The sequence below is a fragment of the Artibeus jamaicensis genome, unplaced genomic scaffold, assembly GCF_021234435.1.
Source record: "Artibeus jamaicensis isolate MK-2021 breed Jamaican fruit bat unplaced genomic scaffold, CSHL_Jam_final contig_373, whole genome shotgun sequence".
Classification (NCBI taxonomy): Eukaryota; Metazoa; Chordata; class Mammalia; order Chiroptera; family Phyllostomidae; genus Artibeus; species Artibeus jamaicensis.
Window position 1 is genome coordinate 11602596 of NW_026521807.1, and position 24655 is coordinate 11627250.

General features: G+C 39.5%; 1 pseudogene; it reads right to left on the reverse strand.

Annotated features, from left to right (window-relative positions):
- Positions 1-22068, reverse strand: part of LOC119059799 (PRELI domain-containing protein 1, mitochondrial-like) — a 54374-nt pseudogene extending 32306 nt beyond the window's left edge.
- Between the last annotated feature and the right edge of the window lie 2587 nt (positions 22069-24655).

Consider the following 24655-nt stretch of genomic DNA (forward strand, 5'->3'; position numbering starts at 1 on the left):
AATCTACTTTCAGTTGAAAAGAATTGTCTTGGACAAAAATTCTGAGTTATGCTATAATTTTAACAGTTTAATCTCCCTCCGTCTTTTTTACGTGGACTCCATTTTTCCATGTCTGTTCTTCTGACATCATTTATGGAAATATAAAAAGAATAATGACAAGTAGAAACAATACAGGCTTCTCCATTCCACTGATTAACACTCTCTAATGGCACTGATAAGAATAGTGTTCAATCATATATTATATTTTGCTAGTGAGTTATGGTTAATAATATCACAAGTACTATAATAATACTATGGAAGCAAATTCTATTTCTAATAGGTGGTAAAGCATGGTTCAATGCACTGTCAACAATGTCGTCTATTAATTGTCAATTACTAGTGCCAAGGTAAAAGCAAGCTGTTTGTTTTCCAAGTAAACTGTTCATTGAGAAGATTGTGTTAATTATAAAGCTCTCACGTCCTTCCACATAAAGTAACTTACTAGGTTGAACAGTCATTAATATCTTACATATTCGAGACTTTGCCATAATTGTTTAACATCTATTTTGCAATTATAAGCAGAATACTAGTTAAACAAAATTAGAGTCCACAACTATTTTTGTAATGAATTAGAAATGTAAAAATACATGTAACTCTCTGGAATTCAAAGCATGCTTAATTCTCTTTGGCTTCCAAAGAGTGAAGGGTTAATTTATTAAGGAATGCAGTATGATTAAAGTAATTATTGTATATTGGTTCTTGATAAGCGAGATGTTCTTGAATTTTAAATCCATCATGGCTATTATCTCTATGTGATTCTCTTAAGACTCTAGAGAGCACATTTTTCCTCTTATGTGCTAAAATACTATAAATATACTTACCTTTAACTAATGGACCTTTTGAAAAATTAACTACTCAGAATTTATCACTAAGAAACAATAAATGCATTTTGGATTCAAAATATTAATTCTGAGGAAGGATTTTTCTTTTTTTTTTTACCCATCCTTGTAATAATATAATTATTTTAGGCTTACTACACTACATATAACAATAAAGTGAAATCGTTGTTTTTGTTAAAAATGCTACGATTACTGTGCTTAGTGCAATGTATGGAGTACTTAATTAGTTCCATACTTGATAACAAAAATGGGTGCTATCTTGATAACACAACAACAAAAATGATGTTTTTAATCCTGGATTTTTCACACTGACTACTTGGAACATGCTGGGAAACACACGATGCATCGACCACCCGGGCCTAAAATGGAAACTGCTACCATCTTAATTTGAAGTTCAATTTAAGAATCTAGATGCTCCCACCACAAATGTTTCTTTCTGGAGAAGCTGCCTGTGGCCTCTGATCTAAACTGCATTGCCAGTGCTGTTCGGTCAGATGAACCCATGCTAGCATCTTAAAGCCAGTAAAATCTGCAGTCACCATCGAAAAATAAATGAATGTACGTGTAAATTAGCAATGCCTTCCCTAATGTATCAGCACCAAAAATCTGTCACATTAACCTCTGTATTCCCAGTGCCCTTTATGAGTTTTGTATACAGTACATTTTAAAAGATGAAAGATTTATATGATCTGAAGAGAAACCAGAGCATGTATACAGTACATTTTAATAAATAGGTGTCAGCCCGGGCTGGTGTGACCCAGTGGATTGAGTGTTGGCCTGCAAACTGGGGGGTCGCTGGTTTGATTCCCAGTCAGGACACATGCCTGGGTTGCAGGCCAGGTCCCTGTTTGAGGCCATGTGAGACACAACCACACACTGATGTTTCTCTCCCTTTATTTCTCTCTCCCTCCCCCACTTTAAAAATAAATAAAATCTTTAAAAATTAACTGTTAAATAGATAAGTTAATGGACTAACAAATAAGGGTTGGTGGCACTAGCTTTTGCCATCTTTCAACAGCATACAAAATATAACAGTGGAACCTGTAATGAATACTCTGTGACAGTGAGAATCAGTCTTGCTTGGAATTCTACTGATGAGATTCTGCCATGAGCTGAGTCTGAAAGCACCTGGACACACTAAGGGCAGGCACCTCACTTATTAAACACATGCTAGAGTCTGGCTAAAAAACATGGCAACATCACAGGGTGAAGCTTGCTATCGGTTGAAGCAGAAGCACAAGTCACCATAGCCTCTAAAATGGCAACCAGGGTTGAAACCTGAAGAGAGGTCTTTGTATGGCAAAAAAATATATATTTTAAAATGTTGATCGTGAATCTTTCTACCTCTTTTTATCCTCACAGAAAATAGAAAATATAAAGATAAACAATAAGTCTGACTCATCTTTGAGGAAATTACCAAGAAATAGTCCAAGGAATAATTCAAGTGGGTCTAGTATGTCACCTTATTCTCTATCCATGTGAACCAACAGCCCCAGATTATTTCGTACTCTAGGCAATAGGAAATTTGCCATCAGAGAAGATTAAGAAACAGGGAAGTGCAGAATCACAGACACTGCAGAGAAGATCTAAGATGGGGAGGAGGTGCTGAAGAGGTTCACCACCAGTGAGGACCACTTCCTGCCTTGTGCATGTAAGTTTACTGTCCTGAGTTATCTTAAGCGGACTGAACAGTAAGTAGTTGCTAAATTATGTTGAAATCTTCGCCGTTTGGTTTTGCAGACAAACATAGAAAGTTATTCAATATAGAAAACCTACTGGTTATGATATTACAACCAGGAATCCTTCTTGAGAACTGTTTTCCCTTGCCTATTTCCATACAGCATCTGAGCAGTATAGGTGATTAGGACCCTTTAGAACCAAGCCCACCTAGACTGGATGATTAGACTAAGAGAACAAGAACTAATCCAAAATATTAATTGTGTCTTATAGTACTTAAATATTATGCAGTATTATACCGCACTTTGTACCATATAACAAGCCAAGTTCTCACTGGTTGTAATCATTTCATATGTGGAACTATTCTCAAAATTATAATGTAGCTTGTGTGAATTATTTAAATGAAATGGACATAATAGGCCATTGGAAATACAAATGTATTTGATGAAAGAGTTTAAAGCTCCAAAATAGAATTTGATTTGTTAAAGTAAGGACAGGAATTATATATATACATACAATTTCTGTGATACAGAAAAAACAATTAATTTTTCACTGTCACTTGGGTACCAAAATGGACTGAAGTGAAGGAGGGAAGCGGTGGTTGAAAATGTTATATGGAAGAATTAGAAAAGCTAGCATTTTAAAGTTTCCTTCATCAATTAGTCTGCAGTAACTCACAGATTACTAACAACTTATGCAAGTTTTACATGCCTACTCCATCTGCTCTTCATTTAAGAAAAAAATGTCACCATAGCAACTGCCACATGCCATGGTATTTATGCTGCATCTGATGTACAAAGCCTAGTTTGTGTAGGAAGGAGTGTGTGTATGTATATGATGTGGCAGCTGTCGTCTCTGCCATTTTGTTGCTGCTCTAAAATAAAACAAGTAGTGGTTATGAATACTCGTAAACTAGTGGTACTGGGGCTCATTTAACTAAATTCTCAACAACAACAACAACAAAAATTCTTATCTAAACATCACATTAGTCTGTTAACATGACTTAAGAAATTATATTAATTGTTTAAAAAGAAAAACCACGCTTTTCATCAAATTTTTAAAGTAAGCATAATACAACTGAAGTTCATTTTTCTAAAACAACCAATGATGTTTAGTGTGTAAAATTCCAATATATATTAGCTCTACTATATAATGGCATTTATTTCTTAGTTTGATCCCCTGCAAAAATTGTTCAAGATATGTCTCAGTTCCTTTGTTGCTCCAGACTTCTCTTGTAGGCAAATTGCTAGAATTCAACTGGATATAAGACAGAGCTTAGAAATCATGGTAGACCCTGCTGACATGATTCTCTACCCTTCACTCTCTTAATGACTGCTACCACAGAGGTTGGAAGTGCTAAATACTGGCTTTCCTTGTCTTGCAAATTCTAAATGCTTAGAATCCTAGATTTCCTTGCAGCTAGAGGTGGCCATGTAATATAGTACTAGCCAACTAAATCTAAGCAGAACTCCCCTGGGGTACATCAAGGGAAAGCTTTGCTCTCCTAAAAAAAGGAAAAGTGACAGACTCTACTATCTCCCTGTCTTATCTACCTGCAATTTGGGTTTATGTGGTAATTTTGCAATGGATTGATAAGCACAGTGGAATGAAAGGATAACAGAATTAAGAGAAGTTCATTTTGGCATGGTGAGAAACCCACAAGCCTTTGAGTTCCTACCACCACACTTCCTCTTATTTACAACAATAAACGTCATTACTGCTTAGGCCATTGTTAGTGATATTTCCTGTTACTTGAAGGTAATGCATGTTTATCTCACATAGAATTATTTATTCATAGAATGTATTATATCATTTATATTAACAAAATAGATCCTATTCTATTTTAAAGATTATTTTGTTTGCTAAAAAAACTGTGTATGTGAGAAAAATATGCCATATATAATACCCATGCCCTTGATTCTTTTTTTGATAAAAAATAAAACAAACTAATGTTTTGATAAATTAGTAAATTTTCAGCTTAAAAAACAACAAAAAAAGAACTTAGTAGGGGGAGGGGGTGGGGAGGGCTGGGAAAGTGGGCTGGGATGGGGGTAAAAGACAGAAAACTGTACTTGAACAATAATTAAAATAAAATAAAAATAAGTAAATTTTAAAAAGAACTTAGTACATCTAAAATCTCAGCCAAATTGCAAACAACATTTTTGAAATTTAAAAAACTCAATTGAAATTGAAGATGTTTCTGAGACATTCATTTGGCATTTCAGAGGAAAACTTTTACATATGAAGATAGTTTTGAGGTCTGTAGTCTCACTAGAATCATTTCTTTCAGGAAACATACTGATAATGTGTACTTTTAATGCCTAGCTCAACTGGATGAAAGTTTCAGACCCAGTCTTCAAAATGTTACACACATGTTCTTAAGAAAGAACAGAGACCAGACTGGCTTGAATGGCCTCCAAAACATATTAGTTGAAAATAGCTTTTCTTTGTGTTACTTCTGATAAAGATGAACGTGCTGTACTAACGAGTATGTTACACTAATAAGAGTTAAAGTGGTTTTAATACATATCGTATATAAAAGAAAATGAATGAGCTTGCAGTAAGCTGAGAGCATTCAAAACAGGAAACTAAGCACAAACTGTAGATGGTTCTCTGGCAGAGACCCTTATCTAATCCAGACTCACCTCTGTTCTTCAAACCCTTCTCCTGTGAAGATATGTGATTAATGACAAGTCAGATGTACAGTCAAACAGGGATGTCCAAGAACCAAGAAATATTGCCCACTTAGAAAATTAGATTTATGGCCAAAATAAATGAAATTGAAAATATATATTAAATAAATGAATGCACCAAATATAATTATTAGTCTTAACAAATTAACGTACTTCATTCACTCATTTAACCATCCATACAATTATACATTTATTCATTCAACAGAGTTACTGATCCCTATAGTAAGGAAATAATTTGAAAACTTGGAGCATCTTTAAGCTCTGTTGCACATTTCAGTAAAAATAGCATTTGTTTTTGCTTTTTCGAATCTTTAGCTCCAACAAGACTATATAGATAGTGAGAAAGATTATTTTTCCCATTGTATTTGTATACGGTTTTATCGTCTCCTAAATTTAAATGTTAAGAGAAAAATTCAAGGGATGGTATGAAGCAAGACATAATTTGTCAAAGCATTTGCCAACTTGTTACACACACACACATGCACACACACAGCATATATGGCCAGATGGAACTTCAGGTGCCTGCATATCATAGCTATTATTAAGTTATCTTTTGTGATGATACCTCAGGTAGTCAGGACTGTTATGCAACAGGGAGTTAGGGGAATATCTTCAGTTTCTAAAGCTATTAAAATGTTTTGCAGGTGTGTTTGAGAGAGGCACAGCACAAATTCACTTGCACACTATGAGGATTGGAGACTATGCAGCGCATCCACAAGGGGCAATTAACACAAACAGTGAGGGGGAAGAAACAACCAGAGTTGCAAACTAAACAGAACTCGTGTCACACTTGTATCCCCCAGTTATATTGCAAAGCACAGATGTTTACTGGCAGTTTTGGGCAATGATACAATCCTGCAGAGTCTTTCTTCCTAAATACCTACTTTCTACAGATCTTATTTTTCCCCTCATGCTTGAGGTTGTGTTTTCCTTATTCTCTGTGATGTGAGCCTATTAAAAATAGGAAGAATTTTATTCCCCTACTTGTTGCAGCCAGCAGAAGCCTCAATATGTTATATCTGGACTAGAATCTCTTCCTGCAGCCACTTCAGTTAAAGGCTTATGGGAACATATTAATAAAAACCTTTCTAAGGCCCATTTTTCCCCAAATCTGATATGTTAAAAGAGTCTAGCTCTTACTCTTGCTACAAATCAAAGTTTATTTTATTAGTTCCAACACCAATGATTCAAAGAAAAGCTGCCCCCTTTTAGTGGTGCCTGAGTCTGTTTAAAAAAAAATAAAATCTTATTCTTTCCTTAGATTCCAGAATATCTCATGAGTCATTCCAGAAATAAGAACAGCATAGAGAATAGCTTTGACTGCCATACCAACCTGTCATTTAAGAAAGCTAAATTAATCAATAACACCTGAACAGTTCAATTACTGAATAAGAAAGGCAAAGAAATGGAAAAAAGATTAATAGGTCTTCCCCAAAATTAGACGCCTAAAATCAAAAAAAGAGCTGCAAACTATGATGATTTGAAAAGACTATTACTGCTTGAGTTAATATATAATTATTAAACCCTTCTATTTATTTTTCCCCATACAGCAGTCAGTTTCACTGATAGTTTTCCTGCTCAGAGAATTTTTCACCTTTGATTAATGACACTTAATACAAATTTTAGCTAGTCCAAGTGAAAGGAAAAAGAGTCACTTGAACCAATGGTGAAGTATCTTATAGAACTAGGCTAAGAAATGTTAATGGCATCATTACTCAGGTCTTTGGAGTACACATATCCCTATCTCAGAGTACCTTAGGCATGTTGGATCATGCATTAACCCCTTCCAAACTCTAGGTCCATTTACAACTGTTCCTTTTAAAAGATAATTAATATTTATAAATACACACATTTTTTTCATTAAAGGATTTCTAGATATTACACTGACACATAAAATCAAACAGAGTCAAATGAATCACATCCAAGAAAATGAATAACACAGTAAAGAGAAAAAAACTGCTTTGGAAGAATAAAACCTGAGTTCTGGGTCTACAAGACAAGTGAGAGCTATTGCCTAGGGGAAAAGTTTAACTCTCCTAACCCAGCCTGCCAGAAATGCACCCTGAGAATACTTACACTTCATACAAAGGAATGCACAACATTTTTGCAGTGACGCAAGATTTATGGATGCTTTTTCCAAACCACCCTTCTATACTGACCAATTATATTGCTTCATGGTACTGATTTATTCATTAAAGTTCATTGAACACCTACTACGTGACAGTTATTGTTCTAGGTGCTGGGGATACTTCATTACACAGAATACACCCATCAAAAATACCCTTGTGAAATTTACATTGTACTGGGGAAAGTAGATAATTTTTTAAAACATAATAAGTAGAGAAAGTTCTAAATATGGAGGAAGATAATAAAACTAGGTAAGGGTAATTGAGAGGTGACAAGGTAGACTAAGAGGATGAGTAGGTTGCTATTTAAATGGACTGGCTAAGGTTTTCATTGTAGTGGCTGGTGTTAGCCTTTTAATGCTCATGATCACTTTGATTAGTTAGGAAACACTTTATTGGCTGCCTACCCATCTAGCCTCTGGGATTGCCACGGTCTATTAGCCATTGATCTTTGTGGCTAATAGACCACTCTTTAAAAGAGTCATTCAAGCTTCATTGTTCAGTAGAGTAATTACATCCATCTTGCCTCTGATAGTTAGGTGCAATGTGAGGCTGCTCTCCTCTAGCAACAAGAGGACTGCTTTTGCTGGCCTGGACATTTCAAGGACATTTGGAGACTGAAAGTTTTCAAATACCCTTATTCTTACCCTGTCAGGGTTGCAATTCCTGCTCCTTCTACATCAGGACCCTGATGAGCTTAAGCCCCCAGCTAGAAGTGCTTTCAGCCTCATTTGTACCTCTGACATCCTTATAGCAATTTGGGTGCCTGATTTACTATGTGTTTACCCATCTGGATGTAGCAGATAAGAATTTCTCTAAATACTTCCATGGAAGACTACCAGATTGCATAGCTGACCTAAGTCTAACTATATCCTTCAAGGCTTCTAGGTCAGTTGAAAAACCAGCTGACTACATTGTTTATAATCACCATGGCCCCTTTATTGTTCAGGTGTTAGCACTTTTGGAAAAAAAAACACTTTGTCCCTGACAACCCATACCTTATCCCAGTCCACCCAGTGACAGTCCAAGGAAGTAATTTTCAACTTTTTCATCTCATTGCATGCATAAACTAATTATTAAAATTTTGTGGCACATAAAAAACAGGTATAATTTTTGATTCATTCATTCTGATGGCTGTTGTTGTGTTGGCTGTTGTCATTTTTTTTACTTGACAATCTAAGAGGAAAGAGGTCAGTGCCCCTAGGTAGTCATTTATTGTATGTTTTTAAAATTCTTGTGGCACACAGGTGTGCCTCTTGCATCACACCAGTTGAAAATTGCTGGTCTAAGGAACTGTGATAGTACAACACATAAAAGATCTTCCACAACCTACTACCATCAGCAATTGTGTCCTTTTCATCAGATGGCCAAGAAATCCAATGCCAGAACCATATTCTAAACATCTGATTCCTGGAGCAAAATCTGGTACAATTGTCTTAGGGCTTCCCTAAAAATCAGACCCAAAGGTAAAGACTTCCATGTTAGAAGTTGACCTGGGAGAAATCCCAGAAAGAACTGTGAATGTGTGGGATATGAGACACAGAGGGAGAGAATCCAGTGAAAGGTGTATGAAAGAGTGAGACATTGTTGTTGACAACTTGAATCAGTCCTACTGTGAATGCTCAGGAATATACCATGGGATCACCCCACAAGAAGACTGAGTGTCTGAGGAATTTTCACCAAATTCTATACCAGTTGTGGGACATCTGGAATGGTTAGCTTCTACAAAAAATTTACTGTGTCTATTGTGAGCCATAGAATTCCTTCAGGGGGAGGGGAAGAGAGATGTAGGCGCTTGTGATGCTAAGCTGTCAGCATGCATGCAGACAGTCTGTCGCACCACCAGGCATATTTAGGAGGGCCAATGGCTCATGTATGGCTCAGGGCAACAACAGCATCTGTGACATTGCTTATGTTCCAAATTTAAAGTGCACTCTTAACTTATCAAATTTTAGTATTTTACAATACCTTTATTCTTCCCCAGGACAGCTTAAAGACTTTGAAACATCTTTATTAATTCTTTCTTGTACAAGTGGGTAGAAAGGCATAAAAATGAAGGATATGTCTTGAATGAAGACTAAAAGTGTTGAGGTGGTAGAATCAGTCTTACAAGGCATTGAAAGTAGAGAATAAAGAAGAAAGCATGACAGATAATTTGATAACACAGGGAGAAAGCATGATAGTTTAAAATCTTTTGAGCCCTAATAATGCTGAATAACAATACCATTTACAAATATGGCAAACTCAGTTTGGGGGGAATAAAATAATGAGTAACAATTTTGTTTTGAAAATGTGAACTTAGTAATACATCCAATGTGCAATGAACTAGGAAATGAAGATCTGCAGTTGAGATGACATGTTGGTAACATGGGTATGGCAGGCATAAACATATACATAGAATGTGGGAGTAATCACTGTAAGGGAGACACGTCAAGAGGAAAGAGAACAAAGAGAACACAACAAAAGATGGTGTAGTGGATGTGATGCAAACCTGCCCAGGTCTCCTTTACTAGCTACAGCATCCATTTCCCTATTGCTGTGATTGTTGGCTAAAAGTTTGGGTACAAAACCCCAACCTTTTCCTCAAAGAGAAGACACAGTGGTGAAATTTGTGCTTTAGAGCATCTCATAGGGCAAGACTGCATTGGTCTCCAACAGAAGCCATATTTTTGTTTAGCCCTCTTTCTCCTAATCCTATCCTACTAACCTCAGTTCTCCTGAGGGCACTTCCAGTAAATCACTTGACTATTAATTACCATCACAGACTTTGCTTCTAGGGAACATGACCTAAGACACATGTCACCTGTGAGGGGACTGCAGTTAAGAAACTATTGAATCAAAAATCGTCAGACAGATAGGGCTATATCCTAGAAATGGTGTGAGAGTGAGAGAAAGTCTTGATTGAGGGGAGAATAGTCATTGGTATGAAGGATAATTCTAAAATATAAAAATTAAAGTTAATTAGAAAATTTCTATGGCAATTTTAACCTTCCAGGGAACAATTTCAGTAGAGTAGTATACACATCTTTTCTCAATAAATTTTCATGTAGAAGTATAAAAATATTTTGAAGTGATTGCTTGAGAAAATGGAAGGATCTAATCTTTCTGTTTAAATCCAATATGTAAAAGAGAAAATAATAAAATGAAAAACAAGAACAGAAAATAATGCTTTGGCTGGAGGACGAGTGAAGCAGCCCATGACATGTATGCCTGCTGCTCTATCTCCTCCTCTAATCTTGACCCATGGGAGCCCTACACACCCCACGGTGCTGCACAGAGCATGGACTGGAGTCCACTGATTTAGACAGAGTTGGATATAAGATTAAAATATAAATGGGGGAGAAAATCCTGAGGGGATTTATTTGGGGCAATTACAAAGTGATCTGAGCCTCGCCTAGTTTGGATGTTCTCAGAGGTAAAACTGCTTAGTAAATGCCCCACAGACACCTATAATTCTGCCTATATTACCCCATTAAGATGGGATGTGAGGCTTACTTAAAATTGGCCTTTATGAAGGTGAAATCTGGAAATCTAGGTAAAATTAGTGAACCTCATCTTCTAAAATAAAAGCAAATGAACAAAGTCAACTCTATTTTTCAGTTGGCATCTCAGATGGTAGTCAGAAACTAAGTTCTTCAAACTTTTCCTATTTCTTGTAGGTTACAACCTATCTCCAACCACTCAGCCCAAACAGAAGGACTGATGTGCTTATGATGAAGAGGCTTCAAAAAAGAGCTGCTGAACAGTAGGGCTAGAGGTAAGGTGAAGAATGCCTACAATGTGTGCATACTGACAACTGTGGAAGGGAAGGGGAGTGTGGTGGGATGGTAGGGCTGGGAAGCCCACAGCCCACTATGAAGGAAAAGCTTATATGTCACCAAAGCTGAAAGTGGAGTCCTGGGCTGAAGCTCTTGAAAGTTCCATGCTCTGTTAATCTTTGTAAACTAACAAATTAGTCTCCTTCATTACAGCACATAGGAGGCTCTGAGGCTCTAGCTTTGAATGGGAGCAGGGAAATGAAGACCAGAGAAAACATGCCAGAGCTGTTGGGCTTGGCACCTGTCTACACCGCAAGGCAGATATGGAGCACAAAGAGCAATGAAGGGTGAAAACTTTCATGCCCTTGTGTAAGAAAAATCTTAAATGTGGCTTGACGATGAGTTTGTTTGGTTTGAGGGCGCAATATCATAAACTTTTTACAGCTAATTTTCCCATGAGTTGTATGTAGCTATTATTCCAATGTTTACATTTTGGGGTTTTTTTGTTGCTGTATCTTTCTATAAGAATTGAGAAAAGGTGATGAAAGAATTGCAAAGGTGAGAAGTTTCTGAGTCCTAAACTTCTTTAATGGAAATTCTCCAGTGAAAAGGAATCACCCTAAGAAACTATATGCATGACCTATAGACCCAGACATCCGCAGAGTGATGGCCTTAGGAAAGGGGTGTTGGGGCCAGGTGGAGGTAGACCAAAGGAAGGGTGGAATGAGGACATCTGTAATAGTATAAATGATAAAAATAAAGTTTACAAAATTGGAACTACTGTATTTGTTTCTTGATCACACATTAAATCTACTTAAAACCACTCAGCCTTGGTTTGCAATGTATACAGTCATCCCTTGTGCTGCAAAACCAGCAAGAATTTGTCAGTAGAACTGTAGACATCATCAACTGATCTGAATGTGCAGGAGCACCAAGGCCCTCACAGTTCATGCAGAGTAGCATGTCCCTTATCTTGATTTTCCTCTTTCTTAGAGAAAAAGAATTATTTTTCAAAATTATAAAAACATGATTGGCTACATTTTATTTTTTATACAAGAGATGTTATCTTCTGAGGACTTGGAGAACAGGAGTTACCCCTGTTACCCACATCACCATTAGCCACCCCAAGACTGCCCTGGGTAGTGCAGAATGGGGTCAGGGCCAGAGGTTTCTGAATCTGTCATTAATTGGTTCACTCTCCCAGCTGAGCACACTGCTCCAACTCTAGGTCAGAGTGTCCAACACAAGGAATCACTGCAGCAACGATTCCCACTTTACCACCCAGGTTCTTTGGGACTTAGTCCTGCCGAGAAAGCTGCAGGACGGTGCACCAAGGTTAGACCAAGTGATCTTCACGCTCTTCCTTGGAGCAGAGATGCAGATCTGGGACAAGGATGGAAAGGCCTGAAGCCCAGTGACCATAATGCCCGATCAGAGAGAAAATAACACTAAAGTGAACAAGCATAAACCCTCCCCCCCAAAACCCACAACTTTCATTGTTAGATCCCACGACTAAATTATATTTGTAACTAATAAATATATTACTTAATATTTGAAGTAATTGAGTTCACATTTTATCTATCAAAAGAATAACACTCCCTCTCCTAAGGGCCTCTTGGTGATAAATTTTAGAATAACCATTGTTCTTCATTTGGTTTAAGGGATCCATTATATTGGTTCCTGCCATACTACTGATTCTAGAATTCAGACTTCAAACCTTGAAGGAGGAGGAATCCCCAGCTGATACTAGAGATGTGTTTCTGCCACCTTTGACCACCACCGAAACTAAACTTTCTTTGGCGAGGTCTCTGTATTCTCCCACAGCCCACACTGGAGCTGAAGGACAAGACTGCTCTTTGTCATACCTCAGAGGCAGCCTCTGGTACTTTCCCTGGCTGCACTGTGTCTTCATCACTGTTCCACGTCACTAAAGGAGGGAGGGATGGAACATGGACGCCTTGTGTCACTGCTGGCTCAGCCTTGACCCCGTGAGAAGAGATAACTCCCACCAGTTTCAGAATGACTCCTAGACTCCCCATGTACCTCTGACTCATTCACTCCTGATTAAGGGAAAGACCCCGCCCCCTCTCGGTTCATGTTCCTGTTGCTGACTCCCTGATGATGGCATGCAGTGGGTGTACCCACAGTCTATGGTCACGGGGTCATGGTGACAATGTCAACTACAAAATACCCGGCTGTTGATACTTTCCCAGGTACAATGCTGTTCAATTTTTGCCATGGGAAACTTGTCGTATACTTTATTTAAAATTGTCTATGAAATGCTGCTCTCAGGCTATATTTTACTTTCTAATATATGACATATTTTTTTCACAAAACTAAAGACCTGGTAAAACCAGTTTATTTCTCTTGAAAAACCCTTCTAGCTGAGACTGAGAAATACAAGGTATTGGAAAATGTTCATGCAGGCTTTAAATTCTTTGAATACTTAACTAACAAGAACCAAGGATGTTGATTTTGAACCACGATTATTTTTATATTATAAAGATTTTGGAATTTAACTTATTTTGGACTCTAATGTTTCAACTTTAACTTCTCCCTGGGCAGCTGATAATAAGAAGGGTTTATAGTTCAATATAAATAGTTCCATTGTATTGTTAGCATGTTATTATTACATTATTTCTAAGAACTAGTTTGATTGTATCATACTACTTCTAACAGTTTTTGGAAAAAATGTGGCTGCATATAATTTGAGATACAGAGAAAGATAAGGGTGAAGTTTCAGCCTGCAGTACCAAGTAGCCTTGGAGTTGATTTTATGATTGTATGATCCTGACCTATTTCAAAGCCTTCTGAAGTCAATTTTTCACTGTATAGCAAAAGAATCATTAAAGCAACAGTGGCTGGCCCACAGAGAGCAAGCCATGGCTACGAGAGTGAGAACTGTCTGATCGGATTGCTGCTGCTTTTCTACCCTGATGTCCAGAAGTCCCCACCCTATTGCTCAAATAGAGGTTTGTTTAGATTAATGGACACCATCTTTTAATCTTTAAATATACACTGAAGGAGGAAGCTCATGGACCCTTCACAATGTGAGCTTACTTACTTTAATTAAATAATTAGATTTAAACCCTTCTAATTGAGATAAACATGCTGGATTAACAACTTGAAGTAGCAAGAGAAATATTTTTTAAATAGAAAATGAATAGCCAAATTTTCCTGGGTATCAGGGAGAAGGTCTTCATGAAAGGGGGGGGGGAAAATGACCAAAATGGGAAGCAGCCAACCTGGCATCCCTTAATGGAATCCTAGTGATCTTAGCTTCCCATTTAAATTCTCCAGCTTTCTAAAAACCATCTTCTCTAAGAACTTTCCTACCACTGATGCAGCATAACTAAAGAAAAATTAATCGACAAGCTTCTAAACTAGCTGGCACCCTGAGTAAGAGGCATCAAAGACCACTCATTTTAGAATATCAAGTCACTGCTTTCCCCCTGCGCTGATGCAACTTCTATGGCCAATGGTCAGACCAGGATAAACGATCCAGGAAATAGGCTGCCTGGAAATCTCAGAATGACCTCAGGGTGTGAAGGGGTTCAACTGCTAGTTTCCTAGCTCAGCTTGAACTTTTGTCCAAGAACTGTTGATCTGCAGCACTGAGGAAACAATGTGAACAAACAACCACACATCTTTGTTCACACTTATTTGCCAGTCAGTGGGAAAAGCAATAATTCTGCATTCACCAGAAACTCTCATGTCAGAGATTGAAACTCTTTTTGTTTGAATAGGACTCCTAGGTCCTATGTACTCACTCTGTCATCGGTGTTGTCAGTAAGAGCCTTGCAAACTAGAGGAAGTCACAACTTTAAATAATTTTGAACTCATTTACTCTGGATGTTCTCTTCGTAATGCTATTACCCTAGAGCAGAGTCCTGTTGATAAATTCACCTGGAATAGAGCTCTGTGTGGCTCTGACCAAACATTCAAGACAACATGATCACATGTTCTTCATTAAAAGGATAAAACCACTTCCACACATCTGACAATTTTCTCTTTTTCTCTCTTTTTCTCTATAAAACTCTCTCCTTCAGGTTTGGTAAATCTGTAGTTTGTTCTGATAACAAACTGAACCTCACTGTGCCTCTCCATCATTCTTTACTAATCATATATTGCCTTTCTGTTTGTTCCTCCCTTTTAATTAAATTGGTTGCATAAAATGTAACGATTCAAACTATTGGTATAATAGGATAGGTTGGAGCAGAAATCATTGTAAAGCAAGGGAATCCAGTTCAGACAGGAGACCCCCAAATCCAGCACAGAAACTGTTCCCCTTCTTTTCAGGAAAGTCAGGGGCACAAAGAGTGCTGAGGTGGCAGAGTAAAGCAGCCTGTCTTCTGCAAAAGGAGGTGTTGCCTGAAAACAGGGAATGGCCCGAGGCAAGAGGCTGGTATGAACACAGTGCAGTTAACAGGAGGGGCAGAGAGGTCCTGGGATTGAAACCAGAGCTGGGGCTTAAAAGCTCACAGCTTTGGGGCTACCAGCCCTTGACAGGCTATACAGCCCTTACAGGAGCTGTTGGGGCTGGAAGCTCCACCCAGGGCAACTGGAGACCTCTGCCCATGCCTGGAAAAAGGGGCAAAGACACACACAGCCATTGGTTAAGAAGGTGGACACTTTCGTGGGCTTCCAGGGCACATGGGATTCTGGAAGAGAGAACTTTTTAAACCAGAAGGCGGAGAGAAGCCCTCTCCAGCCTTCAGCATTGGGTGCAGCTATTGGTTCTCTCTTGGCTCTTGGGACTTTGGCTTGGGATTTTTGGTCACAGGTGCACTTGGGTGCTCTGGGTCTCTGGTCCTTGCTCCTGGCATGGACAAGAACACTAGTCCAACCCGCAGATGCCAGGCCCATCAGGGGCTTAGGCCCTACAAGATTAAAAGCCCACTTCTGCAGGGAGGGTCCCATGTTGGGACACGTGCTTCTCTGGCCTCCAGGCTTTGGAACACTAGGATCCAGTGCAGCACAGCACTTGGGTCCTGGACCACTGCATGGAGACTGAGAGCAGAGCACCCCAGACCCTGTGGAGGATGGTGACTCTGAAACCCACAAGCACACATCCCAGAGAGGGTGGAGCTCTGTTTGAGCCGCTGGCTTAAGCTCCAAACAGGACAGATAAGGAAACAGGAACTTCCAGGTATGGTTTTGGCTTGTAATTTTGTGGGGAGCAAGAGAAGTTCTGGGTCTTGTGGGAGAGAGGGCCTCAGAGAAGGAGTGCTCTCATCCCTCCCCAAATTGGAACCCTGGTAATAAAAACCTCTTTCCTTCAACACAAATCTTTGGGTCACGTATCAAAGTGGCAAGCAGCTAAACTCCATGCTGTATAGTATAACTGGTATGCTTAAAAATCATTTACCTCAAATAGTGCTTTTATAAAAATTGTTGTTTCTGGACTTCCGGCCAAGATGGAGGCATAGGTGGAAAAATTGTACCTCCTCACACAACCAAGTTTATGAACAACAAAGATGTAGAAACCAGAATGCAACCAGAACATAGAGAAAACTGAACTGTACCGAAGTCCAACAACAATGAACCATTCATCCAGACCAATAAACCAGGCAAAGGAGCGAGCAGTGAGATAGACTGCACAACCCAGGGCCCCAGCACCAGGAAATAAAGCCTAAAAGCACCAAATGGAAAAACTTTTGGGGGTCGAGGTGCTGGGAGAGCCTCCCAAGCTCACAAAGAATTTGTTGGAGAGACCCACAGGGTCCTAGAACATACACAAGCCCACCCACCTGGGAACCAGCACCAGAAGGGCCCAATTTGCTTGCAGGAAGTAGCAGAGGAGACCGAAATCTGAGAGAGAGCAGAAAAACACCATTACTCCTCTCTGACCACGCCCCCACATACAGCCTCACAATCCAGCGACCTGGGTTGCCCCGCCCTGATGAACTCCTAAGGCCCTGCCCCTCATACAGAACAGGTGTGAACAGAGCAAATCATTATGGGTCAAGAAGAAGAAGAGCTCAAAGCCCCAGAGCCAATACTTCTAAGCACTTAAGACATAGCCAACCTATCTAATGCACAGTTCAAAACACTGGTGATCAGAATGCCCACAGAACTGGTTGATTTTCATCACAAATTAGATGAAAAAAATGAAGGCTAAACCAACTGAAATGAAGAGAAATGCACAGGGAACCAAAAGTGATGGGAAGGAAACTGGGACTCAAATCAATGGAGTGGACCAGAAGGAAGAAAGAAACATTGAACCGGAACAGAATGAAGAGTGGACTTCCTCCAAGATGGAGGCGTAGGTGGAAACACTTCACCTTCTTACACAACCAAATTTAAAAATAATAAAGTTTTAGCAACAATAAACGCAGCTAAGCCACAGAAAATCAAACAATACAGAGTCTGACAACAACGAACTGCTCAGCTAAACCAATGAGAGGGGCAAAGCCAGCAGCAGAGCGGGTTGGGCAAAGAAGACCCCCCGACCCAGGTGCTCAGGCAGCCAAGAGCTCGGATCCCAGGTGTAGGGTAGCGACGGGCGGACCCACTGAAGGCGCAAGGCGGCTGGCTGACCTCGGTTGCGCATTTGGGTGCAGATAAACCAGTGAAGGGACGAGCATTGAGACAGACCATGCAGGCCCCAGCGCAAGGCAGCAGGCTGACCTCGGCCACACTTTTGCGCGCAGATAAACAGGTGGGGTGGGCAAGCAATGAGGTGGACTGGGTGGGAGGGAGCAGAGAGGACCGCTATTGTCCCTCTCTGACCCTGCCCCCACTTACAGCATCACAAACCAGAGACCTGGGTGGCCCCGCCCTAGTGAACATCTAAGGTGCCTCTCCTCAAACCTAACAGGCGCAAACAGATCAAAAGATGGCTCAAGAAGAACTCAGAGCCCCAGAGCCGATAAATCTAAGAGAACAAGAAATTGCCAACCTATCAGAGGCACAGTTCAAAACACTGGTGATCAGGATGCTCACAGAACTGGTTGATTTTAGCCACAAATTAAAGGAACATATGAAGGCTAAACTATTGAAATGAAGGGAAATGCACAGGAAAACAATAGTAATGGAAAGGAAACTGGGAATCAAATCAAGGGAGTGGAGCAGAAGGAAAAAAAATGACCAAACAGGAAAGGATGAAGAGACAAGTATTCAAAAAAATGAGGAGAGGCTAAGGAACCTCCAGGACATCTTTAAACATTCCAACATTCGAATTATAGGGGTACCAGAAGGGGAAGAGGAACAGCCACAAGTGGAAAACTTATTTGAACAAATAATAAAGGAGAAATTCCCCAATCTGGCAAAGGAAATAGACTTCCAGGAAATCCAGGAAGCTCAGAGAGTCCCAAAGAAGTTGGAACCAAGAAGGAACACACCAAGGCACATCATAATTACATTATCCAAGATTAAAATGAAGGAGAGAATTCTAGAAGCAGCAAGAGATAAGGGGACAGTCACCTACAAAGGAGTTCCCATCTGACTGTCAGCTGATTTCTCAAAAGAGACCTTAGAGGTAAGAAGGAGCCGGAAAGAAGTATTCCAAGTCATGAAATCCAAAGACCTACATCCAAGATTACTCTATCCAGCAAAGCTTTCATTTAAAATGGAAGGGCAGATAAAGTGCTTCTCAGATAAGGTCAAGTTCAAGGAGTTCATCATCACTAAGCCCTTATTATATGACACATTAAAGGGACTTATCTAAGAACAAAGAAGAAAAAACATGAACAGTGAAAGGACAGCAAACTCAGTTATTAAGAACCACACCTAAAACAAAAGCAAACTAAGAGGACAGCTAGATCAGGAGCAGAACCATAGAAATGAAGATCAAATGGAGGGTTAGCAACAGTGGAGTGGGAGGAGGAGAAGGGGGGAAAAGGTACAGAGAATAAATAGCATAGACGGTAGGTAGAAAATAGACAGCAGGAAGGGCAAGAATAGTATGGGAAATACAGAATCTAAAGAACTTGCGACACATGGACATGAACTAAAGGGGGGTTGGCGGAAGGGGATGTGCAGGGTGGAGGGGAATGAAGGTGGGAAATGGGACAACTGTAATGGAATAATCAATAAAACATATTAAAAAATTGTTGTTTCTTCTCTGGTTATCAACTTCAAAAATATGGTTCCAAAATGATTCAAACAAGCAAAAGTCTCTCTCCTCTTCAAAATGAGGCTCAATTATGTCAGAGTAAGCTGCATGTTATGAAAGTACACATTCTAATGTTAAAATCTACCTTACAAGACCAAGTACTTTCCAACCAGTCAAATGGATATTTCTATTTCAATCACAGTTCTCTTCTAGAATGTGCTCAAAAGTGGCCCATCCTTTTTGGCTTTGGAGATACACCACAGACACCTATATCCCCAAACCATCATGGTGTTTTCCCAGGTTTTTATGACTATTAGTGATGACGTCAGTGCAAGGACAAGGGCACTGCTGGTGTAGAGAAGGCGTATCCCCTGCAGCCAGAAGTGCCTAGAGGCTATGAGGCTCTATCAGGGTGCTGGAGGTGATTTGATTGGTGATGCAGTGAGGACATCAAGGGCCTGATTTAGCCAGTCTGAGAACCTCTTCCAATCTCATTGCTCTCTAAGAGAGTTAAAACTGGTTTTAGGAAGCTAAGGAGATAGCAGGACATGCTAGATAGTTCCAGGAAAAAAAAGTCAGGTCAGATTACTTTCGTATTAATTTTCTGTTGCTGCATAATAAATTGCCACAAATTTAGTGAATTATTTATTATCTAACAGTCCCCGTGGATCAGGAGTCTGGCACATGTTGCTGGATCCTTTACCGATGGTCTTTTCAAGGTTTAAATCAAGATGTGGCCAGCCAATGTTCTCATCTGGAGAATTAATTAGGGAAAGATCTGCCTCCTCAGGCTGTTGGCAAAATTTGTTTCTTTATTATTGTTATTATATTTTATCCCCACCAGAGGTCTTTGGGGGGGGAGAGAGAGAGATGAAGAGAAAAATTTATGTGAGAGAGAAGCATCAATCAGTTGCCTCTTGTACACGTATCCCCCTACCCTGCAACTTAGGCATGAGCCCTGATCAGGACTCACACCCACAACCTTTCAGTTTATGGAACGATGCTCCAACTAACTGAGCCCCACCAACCAGGGCCAGAAGCTGTTTCTAACTGAATTTTCTATTTTATGGTTAGATGCCATCCAGGAACCACTCTGAGCAATCAGAAGCCAGTCTCAGTCCCTTGCTGCGTGGCCACCTCCTTTGGCTATTCACCACCTGACTATTTGCTCCCTTGAAGCCAGGAGGAAAATGACCCTGACGTCTATGTACTCTTAAAATCCCTCCTGATTAAGTTAGGCATAACCAAAATAATCTCCCTTGTGATTAACTCAAACTCATCTGATTAGGGACCATAATCACAATGGCAACATCTCTGCGACCTGTGCCATAAAATGTAACTTAACTATGGAAGTGGTATTTCATTTATACACAAATGATATTTTCATTTATACACCAACAGGAAGAAAATCCAAGGCATGTAAATGGCAGGCTTAAAAACTTAGGGCCCGTGTTAGAGCCCTGCCTGTCCCATCTGTAAACAATTAGACTACTACCATTTCAGGACTTTTAAAAAATAACAAAAATGGTATGTCTACATCTGTTACCTACAGATATGACTCAGTGGTGGGCTGTATAGATAAATTCTATAAGTTAAGAGGTTTGGGGAAAACAATTATCATCACTTCTCCTTCTATGGCTTCCTAACCAACGTGAGAAGAAACAGAGAAGAACTAAGTCGAGATCAAAATATAGTAAAATTAGTAGCTAGTTGGAGCAGTGAAGCTAGTTGGAGGACATAGGTTGTTCTCCTGTCCCCTCTCTTGATTATACTTTTGTATTTGCAGCCTGTCACAGGGAGAAAAGTTGAAAGAGGATCAACCTACTGAAGCAAGTCTCTGTTTGTCTCTTATCCCCATGGAAGAAACTCACAGAAAGGTAGTAAGGCAGGAAAGAGAGGGACCTGGCTTTGCCCTATTTGAATTTCAGTGCAGTAGCTCCGTTCTCCAGTTAACAAGGCCCATCGGTCATCATGGGCTAGGTTATGATGCAGTAACAAGCAATCCCCAAATCCCAGTGGCTAACACATCAATGTGTATTTCTTGCTTATGTTCCAAGTCTAAAACTGGTAAGCAGGGGTTCTCTATTTCAGTCACTCAGGGACCCAGGCTAATAGAGGCCTCTGATCAAACTGTGCTTCTTTGGTCACTGCAGCGTCAAAAGGAGAAAAGTGGTGAGTCATGCACTGGCTTCTCACACTTATTGTACACAGTCATTCATCACTTCTGCTCAATTTTTATTGACCAAAGAAAGTTGCCTTGCCACAGAAGGAGGCAGGACATGCAATCCTACCACATGTCTTAAAATGGGGAGAACCAAAACTGTATGGTGGATGGTACTAACAGCAACCACATCTGGCTTAGTGAGTGTCACTCCTGTCCATGATGGATGCAGGAGCCAACAAAGGTCCCAAAGGTATTTACTCCCATGCTGTTTCCTCCAAGAGAGCAGAGTATGCAATAACTAGTAAAAATGGGAGAAGAGATATGAAACAGTTTCCTCTTAAAAGCAAGTATAGGCAACAGAAAACATTTGTGGAGCAGCCCAGTATTGCCAAGCCTCACCTTTATGGAGATTGCTTCAATCAGTAACTAACACACACTGCTTTCCCAGGATGGCTTTGAAGGCAGCTGAGAAAGGTCCCAGCCCCACACAATGGGCTCCCACTTGGAAGAGAAAATCTGTGCCTGCCACATTTTGGAAGGCCACCTTCAAACTCGGGCTGCATGTCTGGAGTTACTGTGCGGAACGGGATCTGAGAGCTGGCTCGGAGCTGGGTGAGAAGTGTGCAGCCTGGTGCCAGAACACGAGTGCACATCAAAACCCTGGCGCGGGCACTCTTCAGAAACGGACAGAAGACCAACTGTAACAAACTGCTCATTCTTCTCACGTCATAAATGGAAAGGCATTAATCACTGGGAGGCAGCCCAGAAATTAAAGTTCATCTCCTGGTTACGGGGTGTCAAAAGGCAAATGTGGAGTGTTTTAAATTTGTTTAGTTTTCCTGCGATGTAAAATGCAGGTTTCAAATGCTGGCTTTATCATCAAAACAGGCTCTTGGCCCTGCCAAAGCTAACATAAAGAGAGAACCCAGAACTCCACACAGGTTTCTCATTTATACCATAACTTCCTCCAAAGACAACTATTTTAAAATGTAGATTAACCCTTGATGTCTGAATTTTCTAAACTGAGACTTTGAAACAATGACATCCCATCTTCCAACACTGAAAAGCCACATGGCAAAGGAGTGGTGTCCAGCTTTCCTCAATGAGGCCGGAGCCCTCTGCCTGGCCTGCCGACTCTTCTCACAACAGGGAATGGTGCCACGCTCGACCTCTGGCCAGTCCTCTGATTGAGAAGTAGCCATTGCAGTCTCAGGCTGTGAATTATAATCATCTGATAAACGAAGAAAGAATTCATGAGCTATTTTTCTTTGCTGAGGGAGTACTAAAGAATGTGTGTATCATTACTGCTTAAATGAAGTGATTCAACCAAACCGGTAACCCCTTAAGTGATCATCACACACTCATCAGACTGGATTTAAGGGAGTAAACATGAATAGATGCAAAGCAATTACTTCACATTCACTCCCAAAATGGAATTATATATTTCTTTTAAAATCTTTATTTTTGTTGTATTTATGTATTTATTATTATTTTTATATTTAATTGGATTTAATGGGGCAACGTTGCTTAATAAAAGTACATAGGTCTCAGGAGCACATTCTGTAATACATCACCTGCATATTGTATTGTGTGTTCACCAGCCCACATCAAGACTCCTTCCATCACCATCTGTCCCCTCTTCAACCTCTCCTACCTCCCCCTGGTAATCACCATTGTGCTTTCTGTGTCTATGAGTTGTTTTGTTTTGTTTTCTTAATCTTCTTGATCTATCTTTTATATCTAAAAACCTTTACTTACAAAAAAAAGTGTTAATTTAAAGGGCTGCAAAGAGGTGACTTCTGCATGTGTGTGTTTGTGCGAGTCTGTTCTTGTGCAATGTCATTACATATTAAGTCTGAATGACATCCTGTAGGGCACACACTCTCAATTTTCAAAAAAACCTTACCAGTCCTTTTCACCTTCAACTTTGATTTACTTATTTGTATTATCTGCCCTACTAATGATAGACGTTTGAGTTTGTTCTACTTTAAAGGACCTTAAAAACATGTCCAAAAACTATGTCTACTTATAAGATAAAGTAGACATGATATCCCATGTGCAAAAATGCAAATGACAAATTGTTACATTCTTATTTGGGCCAAGCCACAGCATAAAATTTCATCTGTGAAATGGAATAACACTATTTTGAAATTGAGTACAACAGATATAAAGAATCTTAACCCAGTGTCTGGCACATAGAAGGCACTCAATCAATGTCAGCAGTGATGATGGTGATGGTGATGATGATGATGATGATGCTCAAGCTGCATAGTTAGTTTTGAACAAAAAAGTAATTAGGACTTTATGCTTTAGTGTCAGTAGTCTTGGGTTCAAATCCATTTCACCACTTACCAATTGTAAAGGGATTTCATGGGATTAAGAAGAAACAAGAGCAGAGTAGCAGCCGTCTCTAGAGTTGAAGATCTATACAAATGGAATTATAAGAAATCCAGGGTATATAAAAGACTTTTTACAAAAAGAACTGATGTTAAAATGGTTAAATTCTTTTGCATAATAAATAAGAATTTAGTCAGCAGGACCATGAAAGCTGGAATGGAAGGACTTTAAACCTTGACCCTTTGCTGACATCTCTCCCTGAACGTCTAACTGATGGGGCTGGTGAAGTAACCCTGAAGCATCACAGGGTCTCATGAATTCTGCTTGGGGCTCAGGCCTTGGAGATTTTGGCCTCAGGCAGCAGAAGCGGAACTGGATGTCCTGGGACAGGAACCTCAAAGACTATACTCTCCTGAGTTGTGTGTGTAGAATCAGGGCTCTAAAGAGAAATCATTTTTGCCAGGCACAGAATATAACAAAAAGCTTCAAATTGATGGATAAATAACAAGATAATTTCTGAAGGACACCTTCTTTCCCTTAACGCTCAGTAGTTGTAGGATAAACAAACAAAAAATAAACAACATTTTAATATAATTACTAATGAAATGTAAATATTAAATAAGATAAACATCTTTCATAAAATCATTGTTATTTATTTCCAAGGCTTGAGAACTTATGCCTGCCCTTTATTTCTCTTCCAAATATTCATTTTACTTTTTTTAAGTGACTATCACTGGATTGAACTTAAGCTTTTAGAAAATAGATGCTGCTCTCACGTACCTTTCTTTATTCACAGCCTCTAGTGAATTCAATTTTCTGACCCTATTTGGCTTTCCAGTGCAGTGAGAAATAACTTATTTTAAATAAAGAGAGGAAGTCAACTTACTCTTAAATTCAGAGGTTAATCTCCATGTAGGCCATTTTTGGCACGTTTAATTGGTGTGGGAAATTTTGCTAGGATAACTT